Source organism: Amblyomma mixtum, chromosome 3 (assembly GCF_055824585.1).
Source record: "Amblyomma mixtum isolate Tamu chromosome 3, ASM5582458v1, whole genome shotgun sequence".
Classification (NCBI taxonomy): Eukaryota; Metazoa; Arthropoda; class Arachnida; order Ixodida; family Ixodidae; genus Amblyomma; species Amblyomma mixtum.
In genome coordinates, this window is record NC_143014.1 from 378,107,463 (window position 1) to 378,135,380 (window position 27,918).

Here is a 27,918-nt window from a genome sequence, read left to right on the forward strand (position 1 = left end):
ATTGTCCAGCAAATATGAATCCCCGGGGTTCGCCGCGACACACGCTGGCTTCTGCCCCCCTGCGCCCGCTACAATACAAGTAGCGTCACGGCGCTCCGTCTCCCTGAGACCGTCGCTCACCTCGCGACAAAACGGGTCATTTTGCTGGGCTTTCAGTAGCTCTTTAGAGCTGAAAACGATTCCAGTCATCCCAGAGGGGAGCCTGGTCTCGTCCCCACTCAGGTTTGCAGCCAAAATTTCCGTTCGCGTCGGCACCTCCGAGGCGCTCACGAAGAGCTTTGCCTCTCGTCCGCTTTGCGAAGCGCTGCTTGTCTGGTTAGCGGAATGGGTTAACCCGTTTGCCGCTCCCCCTCCTTGCCGCCCGGCGGCTCGTCCGCTGTTTCGCCCCCTCCGCCTACAGGCGTCAAGGCGCCGCTGGCGAGTGGGGCACGGGATAGCGCGTCAGCTACCACGTTCGTGCTCCCCTTTCGATACTGCACGGAAAAGTCGTAATGCTGTATCAGGAGAGCCCAGCGCGCCAGCCGACCCGCAGGCTCGCGGAGCCGCATCAGCCAACTGAGCGCACTGTGGTCTGTCTGCACCACGAATTGCGTTCTATCAAGGTAGACGTCAAATTTGCGCAGTGCAAACACGATGGCGAGGCACTCCTTGTCGGTCACGGAATAATTCCTCTCTGAGGGCAGCAAGGAGCGGCTGGCAAAGGCCAGCGGTTGCAGCACGCCATCGAATTCCTGTAGGAGAACTGCTCCTAAACCCAGATCGCTCGCGTCAATCTGGACGAACTGTCTGGTCAGGTCGGGTAGCCTGAGCTGCGCTGTCTCGGCAATGGCACTAGACAGGAGGCGAAAGGATCGCTCTTGCTCGGGCTCCCATCGCCACGCGGCAGTCTTCCCAAGAGCTCGGTCAAGGGTGCCTGCACGCGGGCAGAGGACGATAATAGTTGGCCATTCCCACACCACGGCGCAGGCCGCGTACGTCCTTGGGCGCGGGAAATTCGAGTATGGCTCAAAGTTTCTCCGCATCTGGCTCAATGGAGCCCCGGCCTCAGCGACTGCGCCCCTGCCTCAGTGGAGGCTTGGGCGAGCTGCACGAACGGGGAGGCAAGGCTCCTAGTTCGATGAGCGGCGCGGTTTCCACAGGGAACCGGGCCAGCGCCTCGCCGTTCCCATAGCAGAATTGACTGCTCGCGGGGCACGGCTGCTGCTGTTCGAAACTGCCGGTTGCGGCAGCGTGACACGAACTGCTTTCGCACTGGGCGGAAAGCTTGCACAGCTGAGGCATGCGACCAGCGGATGCACCGCAGGGTGCTTCCGATACCGCTCCAATGGGAGCCGCGTGGTCGACATTTTGGGTTGTCTCGCCGTGAACCCCACTGGGGGCCGCGGCCAACCACGGTGTCTAGCTATTCGAAGGAACAGCAGCCAGCGGATCAAACGACGCTACAACTCCGTAGGGAGCCGACATGTAGCTGCCGAGTGCCCCGCTGGGGGGGTTAGACATGGTGCGCAAGCGTGATCGTCAAGGCGACCTGCTCGGCTGATGTGCCATCAAAGGCGTAAGCGCCAATGACTTAGCACGTTGGGCGCCAGTTGTGGGTTTCTACGTGGACATAGGCCACCAACCACCGCGGGTTTGAGCTTCGCGCGAGCCAAGGGCCCTGATCAGCCGTCACCACACACCACTGGGACACCGATGCGGCGCACTCAACCTCCGCTGGGAGGAGTGCGATTCGCCGCAAAGAAATAGGCCTCCAAGTTCACCAAGGAGACGTTTATTCACGTCGTCCTTCAGCAGTACACACACACTCAATCGTCACCCCGTCCCGGGGGCGCGCGAGGAGCAAGGCTCCGCTGCGCGCACGAAGCGACTCGAGCAATGCGCGCCGCTAGCACGCCACTGCAGGAGAATGTCCCCGCGGCAGTGCTGTGATCTCCCTCTCGTGTCGACCGTTGGGCCGGTTGCGAGAGAGAGTGGGCAGTCAACGCAAGGTACGCCTGTCGGAGGTCGCTGGACCCCGCTGGACAGGCTCGAGCCGCTGCAGGTCAGAGGACACGTGCGGGCGAGCTCGAGTATATGCACTGGTCCGAGCGGCAAAGGCCGGCAGGGACAAACAGTAACGTACGCACCTTACGCTGTCTCGGAGGGATCTCTCTCTGGGCCCCGCTCGGACGGTCGCGGGGTGCGCGGCCGCCAAAGCGGGTCCCAAATTTCCGCCAAAAGGCGCCAATGGCAAAGGCCCTTGGGGAGCCGGGGCGGAGCTGTGGCTAAATGACAGTGATTAGTCACCCAGCCGCCTCTCCACCGCCTGAGGCGGGAGCAAGGGAAAGAGGAGAAACAACGCGGGAGGCCGGCACAGCCGCGCAAAGGCGACGGCGGAAAGCCAGGATTCCCACAAGCACTCAAGCTCATAAAAATAAAGCCCATCTGGCTTTGAAACAACCATTTTGTCGTGTGCTTTGCAGTGCCACAAAAGTGAAATGAAAGTAAGATGAACTGTGTGTCACCTGGGAAAAGGAACAAAGTGGAAGACGAAGGAATCCGACCAGAAGTATTTGTCACTTTATTACATGGCTGTAGGCAGATGAACCAGAGATGTTAACAGTTTTTTTTTTGTACCATTTTCAGGCCGGTTAGCCGAAGGAGTGCCAGAAAAAACCATTGTGCACAACATCCGAGCAGGTACAAGTGGATCAAGCCCACGGATGCAACTTGTGACCACTAAGGACCTCCGTAACATTGCAGATAAGTTTAGGATTGGCAAAACAGAGCAGACAGATCCAGACGATTTTAAGAGTGTTGAATTATGGGTCGAAGAAATGAGGGCAAAAAATGAGTCGCCACTGTTGTATTACAGGAAGAAGGGTGACCCCAACAGTCGTGATGGTGACTTTGAGCTAGCATTAATGACGTTCCCACAACGAGAGCTCCTTTATGAATTGGGGGCAGCGAAACTGTGCATTGACTCCACCCATGGCATAAATAAGTACTAACTCCAACTGACAATCCTGCTCACAATTTCTCAAGATGCCTTTGGTATCCCGTGTGCCTACTTGATTTCAAAAAGGGTGAACACGGGCACTGTGATGAGGTTTTTCGAGGCCATCAAAGAAAAAACACAATACCATGTCAGGCATTTATGTCTGATGATGCCCCTGTTTATGGCAGTGCATGGGAGCAGGTGATGGGTCCCTTGAGGAGTCGACTGCTTTGCAGCTGGCAGGTGCTACGCAACTGGAGCACGCACCTGAATACAGTCACAAACAAGGACTGCAGGAGTACAACAAGGGACATGCTGCACACTGATGAAGTGGACAGATGAGACTGAGTCTCCACAGTTGCTCCCTGCACTTCTTGGTATCCACTCCAAAGAGCATCAGCTTAATTGCCTTTGGCTTTGTCAGAAATTTTGAGAAAACTTACGCAAAGAGGGCATGTCAGTGGGCTTACTGCTATCGGCAGTACGTTGGATTAACAACAAATAATCACTTTGAGTCAATGCACAAGGCACTGAAGTACTCTCACTTTGGATGCTAGGTAAATGGGTGATTGGATACATTAATCAAAGTACTCTTCAATTTCACATCCGTAAAACTTTACAACAGGTGTCAAAGGAGGAGCAGACCACCACAAATCTGCCCTATTTAGGAAGCATAAAGTGGGGATTGAGCTTTCTAAGTCCAGTACTGAGAGAGTGGGAGATGGCCAGTGGCATGTAAAGTCACAAAGTTTGGTGGACTTCAAGCACACAGTGGAAAGAACTAGCAAATCGTGCAGTGGCTGCGAGCTTCATTGTGAGCAGTGCGAGGCTTGCCACAACATGTACACATGTACGTGTTGACCATGCAACGTATGTGCACATGTGCAAGCACATGCATGCTGTTGCTATAATGGAGCTACACTCGTGCCAGATGCAGAGCAGCCAGAAAGTAGCATCTGACTGTGCTGGCGTTTGTAGGCCCTGCCAGCTGAAGATGGCAGATTTCAGGTGAGTGATTAGAATTATGTTATGAGCTAGTTGGCGGGCTATTCTGACAAAGTGCTTTAGGGAAGAGGAGTGCCATTTGCTAATTTTCTTGAAGCCCACATCGTCATGAGAAAGGTGCGCCATCATATCCCATATCAAGCAGCACCATTGAGGGTACACTACAGCCCTCTGGTATTTCTTTTCTACTCATTCCTTTTTCCCGAAACTTTCCTCCTAGGAAGGGAGAACTCATCCCGCCACGGCGCCTCAGTGGCTCTGGCGTTCTTAGACTGCTTGCCCGAAGGGTGTGGGTTTGATCCGGCCATGGCGGCCGCATTTCAGTGGAGGCAAAATACAAAGATGGCCATGTGCTGTGCAAAGTCAGCGTGCATTAAAGGGCCCCAGGTGGTGTGAATTAATCCAGAGACCTCCATTATGGTGTCCTTCATAGCCCATGTGTCGCTCCCGAATGTTAAACCCCACAATTAAGAAATTGAGATATTTCAGGCCCCTCATTCCCTACTCAGAATCTGCTTTTGTGAGTACGCCCTCTCTGGCACTGCTCAACAGAGAACTTCTGACAATTGGCAAACATTTTTCATCTTTGGAAAATTAGTGCACTCATTTTCTTGTTCATACCTGCCTTGCATTCACTATAATTTTATTTCTTCGTCTTCCCTGCTTGATTTCATTTTGTCTGCATGTGATGCACTCATAGGGGCATGCGCTCTTCAATAAAATTAGAATTAAGTGTCGCTCCATGCTGCATTCCTCTTTGTTACGTCGTGCTGTCACAGTGCACCGCCCTTTTAGGACATCTTGAGAAAAACAGCGCTTGCAGACAAAGGACCAGAACAAGAAGGACACAAAAAAAACAGCGCAGTTGTGTGTCCTTCTCGTTTCCTTTGTCTGCAAGCGCTGTTTGTTCTCAAGATGTACCCCAACCAACTCGCCCAGCAACACACCTTGCCTTTTAGGACAGTTGACAATATGTGACAGTTCTGCAATGCATATGAGAAAAAGTATTCTTGACAAAAGGCTAAGCCGTAGCTGTCATCTTGCACACTGAAAGCTGCAGCGCAAAACTACTATTCATCTTATTTTGCAAACAGAATACTGCTGCAACAGAAAAACAGTATTACTCATTTTTCAGAACATTGCTGGTGCAATTTGTGACATGAACTTATATTGCCATGGTAGAAACAGCCGTGAATAGCCTTCCCTCACATGATAAAGCACTTCATAAATGAACTTGCTTGGCTCTTACACAGTGTCTCTCCACCAGCCTTCCAAGCAATGAGTCTTCTGTTGTGTGATGGGAACACTGTGCCAACTTTGTTGCCTAGAAATTGTAAAATGCCCCTGTTTATCGAGAAGGCAGCTTAGTTTATGAAACATATAGTGCCCAGTTAATGTCATTTCCTTTTTACTCATTAATGAAAAATGCTTCAAAGCCCAACTGCAACGAAGTTATAATTTGGCTAGAATGCCTGTTAATGTGCTGGGTGTGTCATAAAACTAATCGTAACAAAGTTTCATGCTTCTGAGAAAACTGACACTGTTGCTACAAGTGTTTAAAAAGCTGTGTAGTAGACCACGTGGCATGTCCATATAGGCAGATACGGATACCTGAGTGCCATACGGCCTCATGTCTGGCCCATTGGGAATGAACAGATTAAGGACAGTGTAGAGTGAAACGCTAGGGGCTAAAATGTGGCTTGGCAGTCATGGGTATGGTGCTGTGGCAAAGTTAGGAATTTGTTTCAATCCTACAGATGCTGATTTCTGTTTCCATTCCAGGTTTTTGTACACCATATTTACTTAAATAATGGATGCATTTGCATAATAAATGCTTTCCCTACATCAATCATCAAAATCTGGGGAAAGTTCGACTGACCACACCATGTAATAAATGCACCAAACTTACCATTCTAATTTTTTCCCACAAGAAACTGCATCCATGATGCAAGTAACTGCGGTATTACAGGTTACAGAATGAAGCACTGTCAGCCGTATTATGTGGCCGCAAGACTGCCTGGCGCCATGTGAAGAGGAATGCTCCCAAGGCTCATCACATCACATTTACTCCAGTATCCAGATATGGCACCCGTTTCATCCTGCACGTCACATTCACCTCGGGCTGGTGATAGCCTGCCAGCTAGATTAAGAATGTCACAAATAAAATGTCTACCTAACTGAAAACTGCGGTTGTATATATCGGAGATTTTTATTGACTTGTGGCAGTCTACCTGGACAGGTTATGGTAATGCAAGGCAGCCCATTATGCACAGCATATGAGTGCATATGCGCCACAACTTCGCATCTTTTCCAAGGGTTCATGTTTTGCACTATTGGGTGTGACCCGACCCATCTTTCCACAATCCTCGCGTAATTAATAATAAAGTGCTCCTAATCCTTCTTTGACAGCCAAAATGTATTTTCCTAGGCATATTGGCAATCTGCAATTTGTATTTCTCCACAGATTTGGTACTTCTGAGAAGTTGGACGGTCATTTTATAAATGATATATTTTTAATAAGCTAGCAGATACTATTCTTGATTTAAACATTTGCAGGCATATATACGCTGCCATTGTTTGCCTTGATAAATACCGTGTCCATTGTGTAATCATAGTACAAACACGTTAATTGATTCTAAAGGATGTTAATGCTGCTTAATTACGCTGTACAAGCCCAGCTGTGGCTTTGGAAAGCTGCCCTTCCTTGGACTCTGACATTAAATAAAACTTGTACTTGGGAAAGACTAATCTTACTGTGAGTGTAACGACAAAATTAAACAAATTCCATTAGACGCTGGTATGATCCCGGCTGCGGCAGTTGTATTCCGATGGTGACACACTACAGGCCCAGATGCTGTGCGATGTCGGAGCACGTTAAGGGCCACTGTTGGTCGAAATTACTGGATCCCTCCACTGTGGCGCCCCTCATAGCCTGAGTCGCTTTGGGACGTTAAACCCCATAAGCCAAAGTTAGCATTATGTTCCTGCCGGAATGAATGGGTACCATCAATCACTACGTGACACCCCCACTCCACTCACCCGATGAAATCCCATCCATCAGTGACACATCCACTCACTCCACCCTTCGACTCGGATTTGTAACCGCTTGCCAACCGCCTCCTCCCGCCCTCTCTTCTTCCCTCTTCCCTGCAATTTCGTGAAGGTGCATTTCACTCCCTCCACTCTGTCACCTGAGGCTTCAGACCGACGGATTATTCCAACATGGGGGTTCTGATGCTGATGCACTAAAATGATATTTTTGAAAGACAGCTACAGTTTGTTACATGTTAAGCAGAAGAGTACTCGCTGCACCATGCAAAATGCGAGATCATTCCCTGGTGTGCGCACACTGCATCACAAGGAAGTACATTTGGCACCTAAATTGAAATGTGCAGTATAGCGAGCAGTTAGCACCAGGTGCTGTACACAGACACGAGCACGAAATGAGCACGCTTATTACCAGGCCCTCTCTGTGCACCCTCCCTATAGACAGTGCGAAGACTGCTTTTGAAGCTAAGGTTGGTCACATTGCAAAGAAATAAAGACAGCATGGACATGAGAACCGGACACACAGCACTGACAGAAATCTCGATAGTCGGTGCTGTGTGTCTGGTTCCCGTGTCGTCCCTTTCTGTTCGGCGACCAACCTTAACTAGAACAAACAACTTGCCCGAACCCTTGCTTTTGAAGCATTGGAAATTGCATGCAGTAAGTAGCACGCAGTACAACGCATAGACTGAGCCATGTGTGTTATTGTATCAGCAGTAAACCATGTGCAAAAAAAAATGGACAGCCAATAACTACAGTCGGTAAAGCGAAATTTGAGCGCAGCTCTTCACATATTTTAGTTTTGCAGTATGCTGAAGTAAAGAATTCCAGAGAGCCACCTGCCCCGGCGAGAGGCAGTGATAGGTGACATTTCGCCCTGAGCACTTGGCTATCACATACTTTATACACAAGTTCTGTCCCGCCTCATACGAACACCAAAACACTTTCTTGAATATCTTTTTCAATGAAGGCAAATACACTGGCTTACACAAACATCAAAATTACTTGCTATTACATCTTAATAAAGTGTTCAGTGTCACACTATTACGATGCTATATATCAATTTATGCATGCCAGCACATCATCTCTGGCTGACAAAGATCTGACAAATCTTGCTTTTTGACAGTATGTGGGCACAGAGTCATTGATTGCACAGACCAAATATGACTATACCAACAGAACGTGAACTCAGAGGATTACCTTAGAACTCATGTTCCTTTGAAAACATGCAGTGAACATGGAAACAATTTTATTTTTAAGGTGCGCCGCCCAGCGTATGCACATGCGTTCAGTGCACTCTTTCTGCGTCATGAAGGACGACTAGGTCTCAAGAGCAGAAGTACACACTGCCAGTGCATTCCAGAACATTTAATTCAGATAGGTACTACATGAGACGTAAGCAACGTATCTATAGCGTTCGCACCGTGCAGCTTTATTGCTTCGCTCTGTCCCGAGCATCTTTCAGTCCACTGAGGTGGTTGCGAGCCACAGGTGGGTTAGTCTTGCGATTATTCTGCCGGCAATTTCTTCTCTCTGTGATCTAGCAGATCTACGCCACCTCGCACCCACAACAGTCGTCAACTGGCACTGTCGCCATTCGGTGTCCAGATCAGTGTCTTGAAGGATCGAAGGCGACATGCTGCAATGTTCTCCAACCCTTGCATCACGAGAAAGTCAATGCGACGACATATCACAGCTCACGCACTGCATCGTGATGATTATAACAAGAGTTATATGCACAGATATTTTCCAGAATGAGCTGGAAACACCCAGATCAGGGACGCCAGTACTGGACGGCGCAGGCTTGCGTCCTGCTCACTCACCTTTAGGGATGCATGGGAGGTAAACACGCATTCCATAGGCGGTCTACTGTTCACTAACAAAAAAGGGGCAAATTTAAAGAACTACACACGCCACAAAGACGAGACACCGACGAATACTTCACTCGCAACAGCCGCCGACCGCGATTCGAACGTACGTAAACAACCGCCATGTTGTTTTTTTCTTCTTTGCTAACTGACTGTAGGGGGCGCTGTAAGAGCGCTAGCATCATCATCATCGCGCGTTCCCTCAAAGAAAAGTAAATACAAATAGCCGAAACCAGCAATAAACTAGAAAAAAAGCATTAAACGTTAAAAATTGCAACATAAATAAGAAAGTCATTTATGCAGTTGACGAAAATCAACACACTCATTCAAAGGAAACGCCAATAAAATTTATTCATAAAATAAAACAAAAATATAAATATGCATGTTTTCTTCTAGGTTTTGACTAAAGCTAGGACGTGCGACTATTTTTTGGCAGTTTTCTAAATCGGGTCACCCAGTGCGACCATAAGAAAATTAAGGCAAAACTGAAAACGTAACAGGGGCACTTAAGGGTCAACATTGCATCGTCAACAATATGCACGCTTTCTCTCTTGTTGCTAATCCCAAGCTTGAATGCATGTCAATTTGCTGTTTCAAAGCAGAACGGTATTCTATCATTGTAGCGGATTGAACCGAACCAAATGTACTGTCATGAACAAAGCGGTCACATAACTTTCACTTATGCAGCTCAAACTGACATTATTTATTATTTGAGTTTAGTTTTAATGACATGAAAGAACCGCAAGTACCATTATAAAAGGTATTTTTCATCAGATCACTTCGGATGGACTAGAAGCCTTACTCCCAACAGTGTACAATAGAGCCATTCACACAAATCATGTTGGCAGCAATGTTGAAACTGTGTGCGTCCACCTTACTTGAAACTGCAATGGATGCAAGACAGACAAAATTTTACAATTCAAAATCATAATGTGCCGAGATATTGCTGCAATCTTGAACGTAACCACGCTTGCCATTACAATCAAAATGACTCAACAGCACATGCAAACATGAGAATTTTTTCTTCACAGACATTTGACACTACATTTAGTTCACTATTTATGCAACTTCCGTTTATTTACACGATGGACACGAATATTCACATGCACGCCAGTCTTAGCATGAGTGCCATGCGTACGTAATTGTCGATATGCACCCCATCACACATTGTGCATTTGCACATAAAAATACTCATGAAAACTCAACAAGTGCTCAGCAATTACTGCAGCTTAAATGTTCAAGCACACAGAACACGTCAAAGTTATAGGTATGGTATAGAATATGGGGTTTAACGTCCGAAGGCAACATGGGTTATGAGGAACGCCATAGTGCAGCGCTACGGATTAATTTTGACCGCATGGGGCTCTTTATCGAGCACTGATGTTACTCAGTACACAGGCGCCTAGCATTTCGCCTCCACTGATAGGCAGCTGCCGCAACTGGGATCGAACCCGTCCTTGGGAACAGCAGCGGGCACCCTAACCACTCAGCTATTGCGGCGGGGCAACGGCTGACCACATTATAAGCAACCAAAAGTCCAGGTCTCTGCTTTATGTTTTACATGTTACCTAGGTATCGTCTACTTTTACTATATCTGCAATCTAAAAATTAACGATAGACAACTTCCCCACTCCATCTAAATTACTATGATTGTCCCATGCCCTTCTTGGTTTGCTACACACTTAAGCTTATAATTTTTGGCTAGTTTTATCAAGGTGTCATACAAGTGTAACAGCTGCCACAGTATGAATTGTGGATTCTAAGAGAAAAAAGAACACACAAATTTTGCACTACTTTGAACAAAAATATTCAGCCAATATATGCACAACAGGCATACACCAATAACATTTCTACCGCAAAACCGTGAACCCACCGTACCGAGGGCCAGTAATAGAAAATCACTGGCCGCCGTGGTGCCTCAGAGGTTATGGTGCTTGGCTGCTGACCCGAAAGACGTGGGTTCGATCCCAGCTGTGGCGGTCGCATTTCGATGGAGGCAAAATTCTATAGACCCCTACAAAAATTTTATTAGTCACCCCTTGTCGTGCTAATATGCAGGTACCAATTATTTCTGTAATGTACATCTTATCATTTCTGTAATACCCGTTACTAGGTCTTCAAGAAAATAATAAACTGAAATGTAGCAAAGAACTGATGGTTGTCTTTTCATAGAACATTCTTCACAGCAGCTCTGCTTCTGAAAGGAGCACCTCATTCTTTGTGGACTCGACTAGTTTTCTTCTATTTTAATCACCATGAGGTCAGAGTACTCCAGTAACACTCTGACTCCTGATATGCTACACTCAAGTGAGCCAGTTTCACAACTCTCATAAACGAATGATGAACTGAATGATGTCTGCCACAAACATGTCATGGGCTACATCTTTAACGGAGTAGAGAAACCAAATTTTTGGATGCACATTTCTCTTTACAGTGATGCACTAGGCAATGCTGTACACAAGCCACCATGTGTATTTTAACTTTGTCAGCTAAATAATTTACAATTGAATTTTTTTCTCGTGTCATCTGGTTTCGGTTTTTAACAGCCGAATGACTGCTCTGAAGTCAGATACATGTTCAGGTCACATGAGGCATGCAAAAAGAGATATAATCGCTGCCTGTTCACTTTATGTGACTCCAACTCTTAGACAGGTTTGTGTACGAGCTGATGCAAATAACAATGAACAAAGCTGCAACAATACTGCTGTCTTTGTATGCCTCACATGACCTGAACACATCCCTGACATCACAGTCGTTGTTCGGTTGTTTAAGCTAAAGCAGTGCAAGAGAAAAAATGCAATTATAAATATATTGCCTCTTGTCGCAATCCATGCAGCTGTCTAGTCTTTCTAAAGTACTGCGCATCATTCTAACCGAAAGAAACAACTAAAATTTTGTTGTCTCTACTCCTTTAATACCTACTGGGCCTTGACAATATAAAAAGCACCTAAACATATCAGCGGACTGAGCTGCCAACCTTCAAAAATGTATCCACAAGCTCTTTTCACATTGTGCTTTTAAATATGTTGCCTCATACTCGTGATATACATATGTTCTGACTGTGCACATTACAAAAACAGTAATTCAGGAACCAGCAGACCCCCCCATTCAGCAGCATGGCAAACGAAGAATGAAAATTAGAATGCAACTAGAAAGAAAAGGCACACAGCTTTTTCAGACCTTCTAATTTGAATACTTCAAACTTATGTGGCCAACTGCAAATGTTTCCTTACTGAAATCCCACACTCCTTTAGACGTTTGCCATAAACCAGAGAAAAATTTGTCAAAATGCTTCCCTCTAAAAGGAACAACCAAATATAAGCAGACAAGCCATGTTTACATTTCATGCATTTTTAAGCTATTCACTGTATGCAGAGAAGCATGTCACATGCATGGCGTGTTGATGTTTGGTTTATGCTGCTTCTTCACTTTATATTTAGAGGTAATGGCTACTCTTTTTTTTGTGTGTGTCCATTGCCCCACAGAGCTTCCATCTATGGAGCAAGCTTATTTGCATTTAAAGGTCGCTTGCCTAGTCACTGCTGACTCCACACAAAACAGATTTTCCCCTCAAAACTGGCAACGTGCAGTAAAAGCAGGCGTGCAATTAATGTGACACCTCATACACTTCGTAATGATGCAGTGGCCTACATAAGGCCAAGCCAGCATGCTATTCACGTATGCGCACAAATTATATTCACTTATATAATGCTAATATAAAAAAGAAACCCTTCTAGCTACAAATGCTAGCACAAAGTTAATGCAGCGCATTACGGCATGCATGGCATCCAACGTCCCTGTACAACATACTTTTACTAATAAGGCTAAAACAGTGCACCTGCACAAGGATGAAGGAAGATGAGACAAGACGCAGCATCTTCCTTATGCAGGTGTGCTGTTTTTGCCTTATTATGTCATACCAACTTGCCTATCAGTCTGTGTTTTTACTAACTGCTGCAGCAGAAAAAACAGCTGTGAAATTTGGAATGCATTCATGGCGTCTAGAAATTGAAGCTCAGAAAATGTAACACACAGAAAGTGCAAGAAACTGATCATCCGGAGTGTTTACATTTCTCTCTGTGTTGTGTTTTACTTACCCTGCAATAACCCAACATCGTTCCCAAACAAACCCAAGGGCCACACTGGCTACGCGGATGCTGAAAGCCTAAGTCAAGCCTCCCACTTCATCACAAACCATTACAGAAATGACAGAGCAAGCAAAACAAATTTCGGCCTTGTCTGGCTTTATTCCAATGCTGAACGTTACAAGAAATACACCAAGAACCACACGTTCTACTTAATGAGTATAAAAACACTTCACCAAATAGATAAAAGAAAAGCAGCTTTCTAGATATTCAAAGGTTCGGTGGTGTGACCATAATACGACATTTGCTAAACGCCTATCAGCGAAGAAAGCGGCGTACGGGTCATAGTTCATGTGGCACGATGCGTCGCGTTGCGTGAATTAAGTCTCTCCGTGGGCAACGCTACGGCGTAGTACAAAGCAGCTGTGGCCTACCGTGTGCTTTGCGCAACATGGGTGTCAACGCGAAGTAATCCATTACAGCTTGGCTAGTTGGTGGGTAGACACTGCAGGCATATTAAACATTAAGACGGAAGATGTGTTGTACTTTCAAAGGCTAGCGTGTACGTCCAGTCCGCCTTCCTTCCGCATTTTAATTTTTTTTAGCATAGCTTGTCGCCGGTGCGCACACATGCAGGACTCCAGGAACATACCGCAACTGCCAAATGGCTCGCAGTACCCACCATTTTTATGCATACGAGCTCATCCTATCAGTACGTACAGGTCAGAATCAGTTACGCGCAACACAAGGAAACATAATTTTCGACACTCATCCAGTGCTTCAAACCATTGCCTCCTTCTAGAGGAGGCAATGTTCAAACACGAGATACAATACCGAAAGGTGCCGAAGAGAATTGAAGTGACCTCAAATTCAGTCAAGCACCGCCTTGCAAAACGTCTCTAGGGGCTTCCGATATCATACCACGGCTGGAACAGGTCGCACTGCAAACTTGCATAATAAAGACAACACTAGGGCACAGGGGTACAAGTCCGGACGTTAGCGCGGTCAATATTACTCGCCATTGCACCAACCTTTGATGACTTTCACGGCAGCACTTACTGCACACGTCAATGCGCCGCGCGGTAAACAGCCATCGCAGCCATGTCAACAAACCACCGTGGCGTCGGCGATGACAGCATGGTCACCGTGGCAACCGTGGAGACGCCAGCGACCTAGAAACTATGGCTAGGGACGTTTCAAAATTTTGCGACGCTATTTTTACCTAATTTTGCAACAAAAAGTACCCAGAAATGTACCTAAACAAACGCCATTTTGGAATGACGTCATTAAAAGTCACGTGACATGAGGACCGTCTTCCTCCATTTAGCCTTACGCCTCTCCCCCACCCCCACTTGACAGGTCATCTCTCTTCAATGGGAGACGGTCGCCGACCCCTTGGTCCCCGACAAGGCGGTCGCGGTCTTTCCCGCAGCTTTGGACAGCGTCCGAAGCACGCGACCCGCTGTCGCCATTCCTAACCCCTCCCGACTTCACACGGACGCGGTAGGGGGTAGGGGGGGGGGGAATGAACCTACGGGCGCCGTAGTCTTTTGCCTTAACACTCGGGTTTTGTATTTTGGGGACCACGTCTATGTTTTGGCAGGCCCATGTGATGTGACATAGAGTAGGTTTTTCGTCGCACCAGGGACGTTTGTCCGCGTATATCGTAGGGTGCATTTTATTTAGTATATGTAGGTTTGGGAAAGGGCCTGTTTGTAATTGTCTCCAAGTGACAGCTTCCTCTCTGCTGAGAGATTTGTGCGGCGCGGGATATCGCATTCTGCCTCTATAGTTTTGTAGTATGACCGAGTATTACCTGGGGGCTGGCGCGAGTTCCGCGGTCTCGTCGGATGCTCGGAAAGTAATGTATCCTCGAGCTATCCTGTCGGCCTCTTGGTTCCCTGCCACCCCCGTGTGCCCCGGTACCCACACAATAATGTGTGGGATCTTGTCGTTTTCTTCTTCCTGGTTTTTAATTCTGTCGCTCGTTGCGAGTAGCATACGGAGCGCGTGACGACCTATCCTTCCATATATGTAATTTCGGCAGGCTGTTTGAGAGACCGTGAGCATTGTTAGCGACCGCCCGGTTCTATAGGACTCCGCCACCGCTAGAGCAACGGCTACTTCATCCGACTCTGCAGCTGTGCAGCCTCGGAGAGACGCGCTGATCATTTCGCGTAAAGACGAATCGACCACCGCCGCCACAGCGATTTTCGTATCTCCTCCTCTCGAAGACGCGTCTGCATACACGGTCGTGGCTTGACGAGCGTATGCTTTCTCGATGAATTTGGCCCTCGCTTCTCTTCTGCCTCGATGGAGGTTGGGATCCATGTTTCTTGGTATTGGCGCTACCTTGAGGGTCTTGCGAAGCTCGCCGGGGATGATTTCCGTCCTCGTCATTTCTCGCATCTGCTCTTGGTATACGAGCCTCTGTAGGAGCGCTCTTCCAGTCATTGTCTGCAACAGCCTGAGTTTTTGCGACTCAAGCTGCGCCTCTCGTAGCTCCTCAAAGCTGTTATGTAATGCAAGGGCCATGAGATTTTCTGTAGACGTGTTGCGCGGTAGTCGGAGCGCTGTCTTATACGCTTTGCGTAGCAGGGCATCCGCTTGTTGTATTTCGTTTTTGTTCAGGCACTGGTAGGGTAGGCTGTACGTGATTCGACTAACTACTAGGTTTCTGACTAGTTTTAGTGTTTCCTCTTCACGCGTGCCATGTCGCCTGTTGCTGATGCGGGTGATCATGCGTGCGACTTGTAGCGTTGTTGCTTTGAGCAGGGTAAAAGTGTGAGTACTGTGCTGGTTGGATTGAACCCATATGCCTAAAATTCTTATGGTTGTCTTTCCCGGTATGGACGTCCCTTCTAGGTAGGCGTTGAGTTTTAGGTTCTGCGAGTCCTCTTTCTGCGAGGTATTGCTCTACACAAGAGGCCGCTTGCTGTAGCCTTTCCTCTCTCCGAGACAGCCTGTGTTTGTCCAGACTGTTATATCGTCAGCATACATGGCATGCCTGATGCCTTCGATGTTTCTAGTTTTCGAGCTAGGCCTATCATAGCGATGTTGAAGAGTAGGGGTGAGCTAACTGACCCTTAGGGTGTTCCCTTGTTTGGAGTGCGAATTTTGTCCGATCGAAGGTTTCCTATGCCGATGGTGGCAGTTCTATCGGACAGGAAGGCTTTGACGAAGCCGTGGATTCTGCGTCCGCAATCCAGGTTGTCTAGGCCCGTAAGGATCGCTTCGTGGCTGACGTTATCGAATGCCCCCCTTGATGTCCATAGCCATTATGACATTTTCTCCCGTCCGAGGTACTTTTCGCAGCACACCTTGTATTTGGAGGAGAACGTCCTGCGTCGAGAGCTTTGCTCTGAAGCCGAACATGGTATGTGGTGCACAGTCGTTATCTTCCATGTAATTTTGTAGTCTTAAAGTTATCACCCGTTCGTAAAGCTTGCCAAGGCACGACGTGAGTGATATGGGCCTGAGGTTTGCAATTTGTAGCTTTTTACCAGGTTTAGGTATCATTATTTCTTCGGCGTGTTTCCAATCTTCGGGAACCGTCTCCGCCTGCCAATGTTTGTTGAGAAAGCTGACGAGCTCTTGTATGAGGTCGTCGCTCAGGTTGCGGATTAGGGTGTTGTCGATTCTCTCCGCTCCGGCTGCCGTGTTTCTGGTGGTGTTTCTTATGGCCGCGTAAACCTCTTCCACACTTATGGGGTGGTCGAGTTTCTCGTTTTCGGCTCCTCGATACGTTCCTTGGTATCGCGGGGAATTGTGATCGCCGAAACATTTTTCTCGTGCCTTCTCCAGTAGGGCGATGTCTGATCCCTCGAAGGAGTGGATGAACCTGTGGATGGCTTTATTGTTTTCTCATTTTATTTTGGTCGAATCGATTAGTGCTCTTAAGAGATTCCAGGTTCTCGCCGTGCCTAGAGTTCCCTTAAGCGAATCGCTGAGTTGTTCCCAATTTTGTTTCGCGAGATGCATCACGTATTCTTACGCCTTTGCCGTAATTTCTGCTATCTTTAGTTTTAGTTTCCTGTTGTGTTTTTGCTTCCGCCATCTTTTGGTGAGGCTGCGTCTCGCTTCCCATAGTTTGAGGAGGTGTGCGTCTACTTCGGGTGTTGCTGTCGTTCTCCTTAGACTTTTTGTGCATCATTGTCGCGCTTCTCTCAGCATGCCGCTCCATTCCTCCTGTGATTGGATACCGCCTTCAGATTGGTAGCAAGCCCCGCGAAGCGCGTTCCAGTCGGTGATTTTTGCCTGTTCAATCTGGCGTCTTATGGTGTCGGATGCTATTCCTGTCCGGAGGATAAAGTGATCGCTCCCTAGATTTTCCATCATTTTTTCCCACTGTGACTCTCTGCTCTTCCTTACGAAGGTGAGGTCCGGGCATGTGTCCGTGCTCACGCTATTCCCGATTCTCGTGGGAGTCGCAGGATCTGTGATTGCAGCCAAAGTATTCCGCTACTTCCACTAATGTTCTTCCCTTGATGTCTTGCTTCTGGTATCCCCAACTCCTCTCCATGGCGTTGAAATCTCCTACGATGATGAGTGCATTTTCTTTGGCCAGCTTGTGCGCTCCATAAAACAGTTCGAAGAGTTTGGGTTTTCTTTGTCGCGGCTTGCTGTACTCGTTCAGTAAGAACGTGCTGCCTCCCTTTCGCTTTTTCGGAATAATTTCAACAAGCGCGTGCTCAATGTCGGGGTCGGCGATGGTATCATGCCTGATGGCGGTGATGGCTTTGTTGACTAGCACGGCCGCTTTACCTTCGTTTTGACTCTCGTAAACCTGGTACCCTTGTAAGGTCGGCTTGATTCCAGTCTCTTGGAGCGCAATTACATCAGGAGGTGTGAGTTGTGTGTTTATATATTGTTTTAAGAGGGCCTGCTTTTTGCGGTAGCCTGTGCAGTTCCTCTGCAGTTTTTGGGTTTCTACGTGGACACAGGCCACCAACCACCGCGGGTTCGGGCTTCGCGCGAGCCAAGGGCCCCGATCAGCCGTCACCAAACACACACTGGGACACCGATGCGGCGCACTCAACCTCCGCAGAAAGGAGAGCGATTCGCCGCAGAGAAACAGGCCTCCAAGTTCACGAAGGAGACGTTTATTCACGTCGTCCTTCAGCAGATACACAAACACTCAATAGTCACCCCGTCCCGGGAGCGCGCGAGGAGCACGGCTCCGCTGCGCGCACGAAGCGAGTAGAGCAATGCGCGCCGCTAGCACGCCGCTGCAGGAGAATGTCCCCGCGGCAGTGCTGTGATCTCTCTCTCGTGTCGACCGTTGGGCCGGTTGCGAAAGAGAGTGGGCAATCAGCGCAAGGTACGCCTGTCGGAGGTCGCTGGACCCCGCTGGACAGGCTCGAGCCGCTGCAGGTCAGAGGACACGTGCGGGCGAGCTCGAGTATGCACTGGTCCGAACGGCAAAGGCCAGCTCGGACAAACAGTAGCGTACGCACCTTACGCTGTCTCCGAGGTATCTCTCTCTGGGCCCCGCTCGGACGGTCGCGCGGTGCGCGGCCGCCCAAGCGGTTCCCGAAATCCCGCCAAAAGGCACCAATGGCAAAGGCCGTTGGAGAGCCGAGGCAGAGCTGTGGCCAAATGACAGTGATTAGTCACTTAGCCGCCTCTCCACCGCCTGAGGCAGGAGCAAGGGAAAGAGGAGAAACAACGCGGGAAGCCGGCACAGCAGCGCAAAGGCAACGGCGGAAAGCCAGGATTCCCACAAGTTCCATTGCCAAATATCTAAGTATTCTTGTTCTTGCCGATGGAAAAATCTCGCGCAGTGAGAGTACCAGCGCTGGTCTGTGGACCACTGCAAACACTGGACGACGACACAAACTAAGCATAGAAAACCAGCTTTTCCTTGTGTTAGTAGAGGCTTTTTTCTCCAGCACCTTGCCCATTTGTTCAACATTTCAGTGGGCACAGTGTCAAGGATCTTTTCAACATGGATCCATTACATGTATTTACAGCTTACAGAGCTTTCCTTTTGGTTGTCACGACCAGCTGTAGATACGACCATGCCACTTGCATTCAAAGAAAAGTACCCTACAACACGCGTCATTTTAGATGCCACTGAAATAAGACCTGAAGTACCAACATCTTTTGTGACACAGTCGACACACACACTTAAGGGACTGATAGGAATTGCACCCAATGGAGCGCTGACATTTGTGTCCGAACTTTTTACGGGTTGCACGTCGGATAAAGACTGCGTGATCAAGAGTTAATTGGTTTGTTCATAGAGGTTTTGTGATTTGCTGATGACGTTGCTCTGCTAAGCCACTCCGGACATTAACTGCAAAGCATGATGAATGAGTTACACAGGCAGAGCAGAACGGTGGGGCTCAAAATTAACATGCAGAAAACCAAAGTAATGTTCAACACCCTAGCGAGGGAACAGCCGTTCGCAATCGGTAGCGAGGTGCTGGAAGTAGTAAGAGAATATGTCTACTTAGGGCAGGTAGTGACCGCTGATCCGGATGATGAGAGGGAAATAACTAGAAGAATAAGAATGGGGTGGAGCGCATATGACAGGTTCTCTGAGATCATGAATGGCAGTTTACCAATAACCCGCAAGAGAAAAGTATAAAACAGCTGTATCTTACTGGTGCTCACCTGTGGGACAGAAACGTGAAAGCTAACGAAGGGGGTTCAGCTTAAGTTAAGGACAACGCAGCGAGCTATGGAAAGAAAAATGATAGGTGTAACGTTAAGAGATCGGAAGCAGGCGGAGTGGCTGAGGGAACAAACGCTAGTTAATGACATCCTAGTTGAAATCAAGAGGGAGAAATGGGCTTGGGCAGGGAATGCAATGCGAAGGCAAGATAACCGCTGGTCCTTAAGGGTATCCGAGTAGATTCCAAGAGAAGGTAAACGTAGTAGGGGGCGGCAGAAAGTTAGCTGGGCGGATGAAATTAAGAAGTTTGCGGGGATACGGTGGCCGCAACTGGCAAAGGACAGGGTTAATTGGAGAGACATGGCCTGCAGTGGACGTAGTCAGGCTGATGATGATGATGATCAAGAGTGGATTTCTCGAACTTTCCTTTGAAACAGCAGACTCAGTCATGGCTGACAAAGGCTTCAAGATAGAAGAGCTGTTGAAAAATAAAAGTGCAACTAAACATTCCTCCATTCATAATGAGAGGACAGTTCACTGCGAATAAAGTGAAGGAGACAGAGTAGATTGCTTCCACCAGGATACATGTGGAGAGGAAGATCAAGAGAGTCAAAGGCTACCACATATTCGCCCTCCCTGTTCTTATCTCTCTGGTTCCTTTGGTAAACCAAATGTGGACAGTGTATGCCATTCTGACGAACTTTCTACCTCCCCTTCTGAAGGACTACGAGTGATGAAACTTTTAATAAATGCTGCTTCTGCAGGATTCTTCATTTAGAGCTTGTATACGTTTTCAAAAACATCTGCTTCCGAAAATAAATAAGTGAAGTTTTCAGGTATTGCGTAAGAGCATGGCTACTTTTCTTAGCTTGATTTCTCCCCTGGATTAGTTGTGAATATGAATAGATGGCATATAAATAGCGTTGTGTTAGCGGTTGCCAGCTTATATCGTAATGCCAGATAGACATGGCAGCAGTATATTAAAATAAAGCTGATCTAGAACCCCTTTTGTACTGTCCCATACAGTCTGCTGAAATCGTATTCTATCTGGATAAAGTCTTCTCCATACACAACAAAATCGCCCCAAGATAGCTCTGAAACACCCATCTGCCCCAGAATCTGGTGGTAGTCCTCGTGATCCTCTTTTAAGCGCGTCAATCCATTGAAAACTGTGCTGCAAACTCTAGTGTTGTCAGCTGTGAGGCTACGTAAACTGTAGGGGCATTTCATTTCTACGATTAGTGGGACCCTTCCACAGCATCGTAGACAATTCGGTCTGGTGAAGCTCCCAGCCATGGGAATGCTGGGTTCGCCAGGAGTCCACACGTAGTTACGACAGGAGCATGGCCCATCTTCCTGAGCACATCCTCGTACCTCTGGGCAGCTATTGGTTCTGGTTTGATCCCGTCTATAGAAAAAAAGCAAGGTAAAATGTTTAAAATGTAAAATTTATTGCTCACAAACTCATTTTCTATATCAAATTGCTTGCAAACTATCAGAGCTGTGGGCACCGTTACTGAAAGAGTACTCACTTGATTGCAGGGACCCTAGAGATCTCTCTACTAGCCTGAGATTCTGCAGGCCCTTAATTGCTTGTCCATGGTGACTTGCGGTTTAGCACCTGGCCAAGCTTGGAGGACGTGATTCTAACTTTATGCCTTTATGCCATGTGTTACTTCTGGCGTGCGGTCTGCTGCCCTTTTCCAGTGCTTGTGCTTCTTTCTTTGCCGCACGCGCTTCTTGCATTATAATAGCCAACGCCATGAAAACCAAGAAAAAACTTCCTCCACGACACCTGCAGCCATGTTGCCCGCTTCTATCACCTTAGCACTGCCACATAGTAGCATAGTAGCCACACTGGAGCAGGTCAATGCAAATAGCAACACCCAATGCTACAATCAACAGAGCATACACCCTTAAGCCCACCTTTGTCGATTATGACTGCTCGCAGCTACTACAATTTTCCTTAGAGTAGAGTTACAACCAAGAGTCCAAGATCAGTAGCCCTTTCTGCTGCTGTTCAGCAGTTTTTGGAGGATCAGGACAAACGGGCCAAGCATGTATAATCTAACTGTCTTTCCGTTAAGCCTTCAGTCGTAGGACTTCGCCCCGTACTGCCCCAGCTCAAGTTGTATCTTTCTTTTTGTAAGCACTCACCATGCACGGGCCTTCCACAAACTAAGTGCACAAAATTTGTACGACTGTACCAGAAAGTTTTGGTTTGGTTTATGAGGTTTAACGTCCCAAAGCAACTCAGGCTATGAGGGACGCCGTAGTGAAGGGCTCCGAAAATTTCTACCTCCTGGGGTTCTTTAACGTGCACTGACATCGCACAGTACACGGGCCTCTACAACTTCGCCTCCGTCGAAATTCGACCGCCGCGGCAGGGATCGAACCCGCGTCTTTCGGGTCAGCATCCCAGCACCATAACCGCTGAGCCATCGCAGCGGCCCAAAAAGTTTTGGTGTACCGAGACATACCTCTTTGATGTATGCATCATGACAGGCACGCATCACCTAGGCTGTGTTACGACCCATCTTGAGACCCGAGATGAAACGGAGGGAGATTCAACGTAGCGGCAATTTTGACGGGTCGTTTGACTTCAACTTGACCCCACGATGACCTCACGAAAAAGGGTGACTTTCTGGGAAGTGGCCGACGAGGCTCTTCCCACACTCGGCTCGGCGAAAACGACCTCCCCTTCGAGAAGCAACCGACGACAGGAGAAGAAAGGGTGTCCCTGGTCTTGAAAAAAAAAAAAACCCGGAACGAATCAGAGGAAGCCTGCGCAGCTGCGGCTGTGACGTCACCAGGACACAATGCTATAGGAATGCGGACTTAGGAATGCAGACTTAGCCTCTTCCTTGCCAGTTTCCACGTGCGGGCTCTCAACAGGTGTCTTGGCCAGCTGCGTTTGTGACGTGTGGTGGCGATCTTTTGTGCCACGATGGAATGTCGCCTGGTGAAAGGGCGGAGCCTTGGGCTATATAAACTGCGACCAAAGTGGGCACGAACGCTCTGGACCTTCTGTAATAGGTTCATCCAGTGGCTCTGAGCCTTGGTTAACAGGCTCATCCAGACGCTCGACGCTATGAACTCTTAACTTTTGATTCCTTGCTCTTCTTTTTGTAAATTTTTGTAAATAAGTGTCTCAGTTACTTGCCATTAAATCTGCTTGTTTTTGTAATCTCTAACCATCTGAAGTTCAGACCGTTCCTCATCCTGTACGAGTCCTCTTTGGTGTTGCAACAACTGGCCACGCTACCTCGAGACGCAACAACTGGTGGCAGCGGTGGGATCTGCTACCTTGCGTCACAACAACTGGTGGCAGCGGTGGGATCTGCTACCTTGCGTCGCAACAACTGGTGAACAGCGGTGAGATACGAAGACCCAACTGGGATCCGAGGCCTTGGGATCCGAAGCCTGGGATCCGAAGAGACTGGTGGGATACGAAGACCCAACATCTGTGGAACAACGACTGGTAATCTGAAGCCACAAGCGACAACAACGGTCGGCCAGCGAGAGTGCAGCTGTCTCGGGTCATGATCACGTGTGTGGGTGAGTGCTTGGCTTTTCCTTTGATGTGGACCAGGTTCTAAAAGAGGGTTAAAATTTATAACTGGTAGACACCTGTGCTTAAATCCTAGAGGTTTGGTATTTTGGCGTAGTTGTTTTGGAAATAGCTCAGACTCAGAACTATCATGGACCTACAGAAACTGCAGACGCCGGACCTGTTGCTGTTATGTGAGGAATTGGGGATTGAGACAAGGGGTTTGGCACGAAAACCCGTCATAATTCAGGCCATTACTGATTTGGGGGCAGATGATGAGGAGCTCATTGAAGAGTGGAGTCTCATCCAACAAAAAAAGGAAGAGCAGCTCAGACAGCAGAAAGAGCGAGAAGAAGAGCAGCTCAGCCAGCAGGAGGAGCGAGAGAGAGAGGAAAAGTGGCGTCAGCGCGCACGTGAGAGTGAAGCAAAATTACTGAAGAAAAAGGCTGAGCTCAGTAAATTAGAAGAAGAGTTGAGCAAGAGGTTGGGAGGTTGTCCCCAGCAAGTGGTACCTCTTCTCAGCAAGGAGACAGGGTTCAAGATGTCTAAGCACATGCAGCCATATGTGGTATCAAGGGATATCGGTCTGTATCTTGTAAATTTTGAACGAACCTGCGAGAACCTCGCCTACAGTCAAGAAACTTGGTCTCAAAGGTTACTGACGGTTCTGCCCTGCGAGGCAGCGGAGGTTGTCGCGCGGCTCAGCAAGGAGGACGCGGACAACTACGAGAAGGTCAAGGCTTGCCTTCTACGAAAGTATAGACTTAGCGCCGAGGCGTTCAGGCAAAGATTTTGGGGAGCTAAGAAATCGAGGGACGAGAGCTATCCCGATTTCTTATACAATCTGAAAGTGAACTTGGTTGAGTGGCTAAAGAGTACGGAGTCATATAGTGACCGGGACGCTGTAGTTGAGAGAATTTTGTTGGAGCAGTTTTACAACTGCCTCCCTGAAGAGGAGAGAAATTGGCTAAGGGACCGGGACAACGTAGCGTCGGCGACGAAAGCTGCCGAACTCGTTGAGGAGTACGCTTCGCGCCGGCAGTTTAGCAACACAACTAGAGTTGATAGGCCCCGTAATTTCAGAAGGAGTGCGAATTATCGTCCCGAGAGGCACTTTGCGAGCTCTACAGTCGAGAAGAAAGAAAGGAAGGTTCCTTACGAGAAACCTCAAAAACAGGACGACAGTGAGAAGGGTGCAAAAGTGGCCAATGCACAGAAAGAAAAAGCCGCGTTTGAGGATAGGAGGCCGCTCACTTGTTACAGATGCAATGAGCCGGGTCACATAGCAATGAACTGCCGAAAAGAAAAGGTGGCGTTCTCGTATGTCAGTGACTGCGATGAAAACATGAAGCTGCTGAAACCTTACATGCATGACCCGGTAGTGAACGGGAAGCCATGCAAGGAAGATGAGATGGGAGAAACGCTTACTGTTAGCCCTGAGACAGATGGCGCGTTGGCAGATAAGGCAGAGGTCCCGCGCCAGAAAGAATGCAGTGAGGTTCGGTGTGAAAGAAATGACAGAGCCAGAGAGGGGACACCGCTGGTGCAGCTGGCGAGCACTAGCAGTCAAGAAGTTGAGGCGCCGGTACTAAGCGGCACAAAGAGTGAACGGGAATTGCCTGACGGCAACAGTGAAGCGCCCGGCAGGAGCGCAACGCTCGCCGGAAAGTGCCGTACAGACGAGATTGTTTCTGTTGCCCGGAATGAGGAGGATGCTGCTCCGATAGTAAAACAGCAGGAAAATGATCTTTGCAGCTTAGACGTAACCACCGGAGTAGACGATTCGTCAGTTAATCCGCCGCCTAGCACTCAGAGTAAAGCACGAGTAGCGTCGCTACCCAAGAAACATCGCGAACGCGACAAGCAATTGAGAAAGGCTAGGGCAGAGATTAATGCTGATGCGAGGGCCGGCAAATTAACGCGGGACAGCACCGCGAGAACTGTTGAGGGAAAGGGAAAACCCACAGTGTCATTTTCCCGAAGGCGGATGGGCACGATGAAAGCTCAGGTGACTGCCCTTGCGGGCCGAAAGAGCGACAGACGGCGTGGTCGTTGGACACGAGACGCATGCTTTGCGTTACGAAGAATAGGGCTCGACAGCCACACAAAGGGTCGCCGCAGAGAGCGCGTGAGTCGGAGGGAGTCGCGGCAAGCAGGGACAAGGAAATGGAGGAGGCACCCTTTCCGCAGTAGGTCGAGCGGAGGCGGAACCAATCAACTTCGCAGTTTTCTTGAAGCACCTGCTTGTAGACCGGCCATCCGACCACGACCTCGCAGGGCGCGGCTAAAGAATGTCCAATTCGGGGAATAAGTGTTTGCCTCTTTTTTTTTGTGCATTGACTAACTGAAAAAAATTCGACAGGGGTGAAGGCAAACGAGTTCCCATTTTTAGTGGTAAAGCTGAGTGGTGTTAGTGGACTACAGGATTTTCACTCAGTTATGCAGCTTTTGGAGCTGTTTACTTTTTTTTGTACATGCAGGAAGGGACGCGGACTTCTTAGCTGTTCTTTTTAAGCAGTCCGGAATGCTCTTTATGAACCAAAATTGCTACTATACGTTTTTTCGTGCGTTTTTGAAAGTGAAGGGCACAGTAGCAGGTTCGGGTTTTCTCAGCTTGCGTGGGTCCTGGGAGTTTTCAGTGTGAGCTATTCACAATGGCTATACTGACCGGATTATAGCACCCTCTTTTGGGAACTGGTTTGCTCGGAGTGAAGTTGAGTGCTTGCTTGCGCATGTGGTTCAAGTTTCAGAGACGCCTCAAAGAATTTGGCCGGCGTAATAGAAGACCACGTTGCGAGCGGCAGAGGGCTTCTGGCATACTTCTGGCATGCTTCTGCAAGTCGTCTCTTCGTGCAGCAGCGATGACTGCTACTCGCCGAGACTCGTCTGGCGGGGGAGGTAGCTGTTACGACCCATCTTGAGACCCGAGATGAAACGGAGGGAGATTCAACGTAGCGGCAATTTTGACGGGTCGTTTGACTTCAACTTGACCCCACGATGACCTCACGAAAAAGGGCGACTTTCTGGGAAGTGGCCGACGAGGCTCTTCCCACACTCGGCTCGGCGAAAACGACCTCCCCTTCGAGAAGCAACCGACGACAGGAGAAGAAAGGGTGTCCCTGGTCTTGAAAAAAAAAAAACCCGGAACGAATCAGAGGAAGCCTGCGCAGCTGCGGCTGTGACGTCACCAGGACACAATGCTATAGGAATGCGGACTTAGGAATGCAGACTTAGCCTCTTCCTTGCCAGTTTCCACGTGCGGGCTCTCAACAGGTGTCTTGGCCAGCTGCGTTTGTGACGTGTGGTGGCGATCTTTTGTGCCACGATGGAATGTCGCCTGGTGAAAGGGCGGAGCCTTGGGCTATATAAACTGCGACCAAAGTGGGCACGAACGCTCTGGACCTTCTGTAATAGGTTCATCCAGTGGCTCTGAGCCTTGGTTAACAGGCTCATCCAGACGCTCGATGCTATGAACTCTTAACTTTTGATTCCTTGCTCTTCTTTTTGTAAATAAGTGTCTCAGTTACTTGCCATTAAATCTGCTTGTTTTTGTAATCTCTAACCATCTGAAGTTCAGACCGTTCCTCATCCTGTACGAGTCCTCTTTGGTGTTGCAACAACTGGCCACGCTACCTCGGGACGCAACAACTGGTGGCAGCGGTGGGATCTGCTACCTTGCGTCACAACAACTGGTGGCAGCGGTGGGATCTGCTACCTTGCGTCGCAACAGCTGCCATTAGCACCTTTCTCAATGAGGTCCAATACAGTAGCTGCCGCTGCATGGACTATAGAGCAATGCAGCACACGTTCAGAACAACAAGCAGCCATTCAGAGCACTTGAGGCAGTAAAGCAACACCAGAAATATCACAGGTGCAGCCAGAAGTAAATGCATTGATAACTAAGCACTGATGTCCCTCAATGTTGTTACACAAACACGACACCCATCGACTTTTTGTTTCTACCACATTCAACACAGTTGTGTGTTACCAGTTCTTGTGATTACAACAAAGTGCTACCTAGAAAAACCTATGAGATTAATAAAAAAACTTGTTTTTCTAAAACTGTCGAATGTGACTGCATCAACCGCGTAGGTCAGCGATAAAAAAAAGCTGCTTACTCTAGCCTTCATTTTTTGAAAGCAATTACTGACCTGCACGATGATGTTCCCTTCGACATGTATTTCAGGAAACCATGGAGTAGATCCTCGGAAGAACGTGAGGGGAGGGATGTTTTTTTCGAAAGTGATGGTGGCAGACTTCACACCAGACATCAGAACGGCGAAACCGTGCGGCAAAAGCAACAACTGGTAGCTCTGCGGAGATAAAGCGGACACAGACCCCAACCTTGACTCTTGTGTATCCCCTTCGTCAGTTAGCAGGAGGCCCCTCGCAAAGCCATTATCGGGGTCATCAGCTAGCAGGTCGAGCGCAAGACGCCGCTTGGCTTGCTCTTGCTGCTGACGATTTGTAGTGCGCACGCGGCGTTCCTTTGGTAGCGCGATCTGAGGCGTGACGGCTCCGCCTTCTTTCACCTTGCGCCAGTCCACGGACTGCAGTGAGCATCCTTTGACAGTGTCACCGCGCGGTCTTCTCCACTTCTGCGGCAGATCCGTACATGAGAGCTCGTCAGGCGCCTCCGTAAATCCTTTGCTTTTTAGCAGCATCACCGTGCGCAAAACGGCTATGAAATGATTGCAGGCGAGTTTTCCTGCCGGACAGTCGCAGCTCCCACCTACGATGTGCGCTGTGTCGTCCAAGGCAATCAT

At 48.4% G+C, this 27,918-nt stretch overlaps 1 pseudogene; it reads right to left on the bottom strand.

Moving 5' to 3' along the window:
* Positions 1-19,597: 19,597 nt before the first annotated feature.
* On the bottom strand, positions 19,598-27,918 carry LOC149356909 (uncharacterized; annotated as a pseudogene).